This window comes from Myotis davidii, unplaced genomic scaffold, assembly GCF_000327345.1.
Source record: "Myotis davidii unplaced genomic scaffold, ASM32734v1 scaffold820, whole genome shotgun sequence".
In the NCBI taxonomy this organism is placed as follows: domain Eukaryota; kingdom Metazoa; phylum Chordata; class Mammalia; order Chiroptera; family Vespertilionidae; genus Myotis; species Myotis davidii.
Genome location: NW_006291981.1, coordinates 619,732 through 622,533, shown reverse-complemented (window position 1 = coordinate 622,533; position 2,802 = coordinate 619,732).

Sequence of the window (2,802 nt, the reverse complement as noted above, 5' to 3'; positions counted from 1 at the left end):
CAGGTCTTTTACCTTCTTAGTTAAGTTTATTTCTAGGTATCTTAATTTGTTTGTTGCAGTGATAAATGGGATTGTTTTTAGTTTCTTTTTCTGTGAGTTCATTATCCTATATAATAAAAGGCTAATATGTAAATCGATCAAACAGCACAACGACCAGTCGCTATGATGTGCACTGACCACCAGGGGGCAGACGCTCAATGCAGGAGCTATGGCCTGTTGGTCAGTGTGCTCGCACAGGGGGAGTGCCACTCAGCCAGAAGCCGGGCTCATGGCTGGTGAGCACAGCGGGATCCTCTCCTTCCTCCTTGGCAGTGCTAAGGATGTCTGAGGGGGAGTGGGCCTAAGCCATCAGTTGGACATCCCCCTGAGGGTTCCCGGACTGTGAGAGGGCACAGGCCGGGCTGAGGGGCCCCCTGAGTGCATGAATTTTGTGTGCTGGGCCTCTAGTTGGTGTATAAAAAGACCATGGATTTATGGGTGTTAATTTTGTATCCTGCTACATTGCTGAATTCATTTATTAAATCTAATAGTTTTTTGATGGAATCTTTGGGGTTTTTCTATGTACAATATCATGTCATTTGAGAATAATGACAGTTTTATTTCTTCTTTTCCAATTTAGATGCCATCTATTTCTTCTTCTTGACTAATTGCTGTGGTTGGGACTTCCAGTACTATGTTGAATAAGAGCGATGAAAGCAGACATCCCTGCCTTGTTCCTATTCTTAAGTGAAATCTCTTAGGGGAAATGGTTTTAGTTTTTGCCCATTGAGTATGATGTTTGCAGTATGTTTGTCATATATGGCCTTTATCATGTTGCGATATGCTCCCTCTATTCCCACTTTGCTGAGAATTTTTACCAAAAATGGGTGTTGGATTTTGTCGAATGCTTTTTTTCCCCTGCATCTATTGATATGATCATGTGGTTTTTATCTTTTATTTTGTTTATATGATGCATTACATTTATTGATTTGAAGATATTTTACCAGCCTTGCATCCCTGAAATAAATCCCACTTAATCATGGTGTATGATCTTTTTAATATATTGCTGGATCCGATTTGCTAATATTTTCTTGAGGATTTTAGCATCTATGTTCATCAGGGATATTGGCCTGTAATTCTCTTTCTTTGTAGTGTCTTTATCTGGTTTTGGAATTAGGATAATGCTGGCCTCATAAAAAGCATTTGGAAGTGTTCCTTCCTCTTGGATTTTCTGAAATAGTTTGAGGAATATAGGTGTTAGTTCTTGAATATTTGAATAGTTGAATGTTTGGAAAAACTCCCCTGTGAAGCTGTCTGAACCTGGGCTTTTGTTTAGTGGGACTTTTTTGATTACTGCTTCTATTTTATCAGTTCTTATTGGCCTATTCAGGTTTTTTTATTCTTCCTGATTCAGTTTTGGGAGATTGTATTTTTCTAGAAATTTGTCTATTTCATCCACATTGTCCACCTTGTTGGCATATAGTTGTTCATAGTATTTTCTTACAATCCTTTGTATTTCTGTGGTGTAAGTGGTTACGTCTCTACTTTCATTTCTGATTTTATTTATTTGGGTCCTCTCTCTCTTTGTTTCTTGATGAGTCTGGCTAATAATTTATCAATTTTGTTTATCCTTTCAAAGAACCAGCTCTTGGTTTCATATATATATATATATATTCTCTATGTTATTTATTTCTGATCTAATCTTTTTTATTTCTTTCCTTCTGCTTACTCTGGGCTTTTCTTGTTGTTCTTAATCTAGTTCTTTAAGTTGTAGGGTTAAATAGTTTATTGCTGATTTTTCTTGCTTTTTGAGGTATGCATGTAGTGCTATGAACTTCACTCTCAGGACAGCTTTTGCTGTGTCCCAGAGATTTTGGGTTGTGTGTTCATTTTCATTTGTCTCCAAGAAATTTTTGACTTCTTTCTTGATCTTGTTGGTAACTCATTCATTGTTTAATAGCATGCTTACTTAGCCTCCATGCATTTGAATGTTTTGAGGCATTTTTACTGTAGTTGATTTCTAATTTCATTCCACTGTGGTCTGAGAAGATATTTGATATGATTTAAATCTTCTGGAACTTGCAGAGACTTGTTTTGTGTCCTAACATGTGGTCTATCTTTGTGAATTATATCCATGTGCATTTAAGAGGAATGTATATTCTGCTGCATTGGGTGAAATCCTATATAATAAAGACATAATATGCAAATCAACCGAACAGCAGATTGACCAGTTGGCAGGGGGTGGGGCCAATGAACAGGTGGAGCCAGGCCAGTCAAGGCACATACCAGCAGGCAGAGGGAGGGGACGGTGATGGGGGCAGGGCGCACCGTCAGTCTGGTGCCATCCCCTGATCTGCTGTCCAGTTGCTTCCCACAGATGGAGGCCAGCAACGGCGGCAGCAGCAGGGTGATGAGGGCTGCACCGTCCCCTGATTGGCCTGCCTGGTTGCCTAATGCAGAGGTCTCCCAGACTTTGAGAGGGCTGCAGGGTGGGATGAGGGACAGCCCCCCCCCCCAAAAGTGCATGAATTTTTGTGCACCAGGCCTCTACTGTTTATAAATGTCAATTAAATCCATCTGATCCAGTGTGTCCTTTAGAGTCTCTGTTTCCTTGTTAAATTTATTTTTATTTTTTTTATTTTTAATAATTTTACTTTATTTAAAAGTCATATTAAGCAATAGCGAAATTTTAAAACAAATTAAGTCACAGTCCTATCACCTAATGGATTATTTACATTTGCCCAGGTTAATTTCTTTTCTTTTTTTTTTTTTATTACAAAGGGTATTACATATGTGTCCATTTTTCCCCCCACCATAGACAGT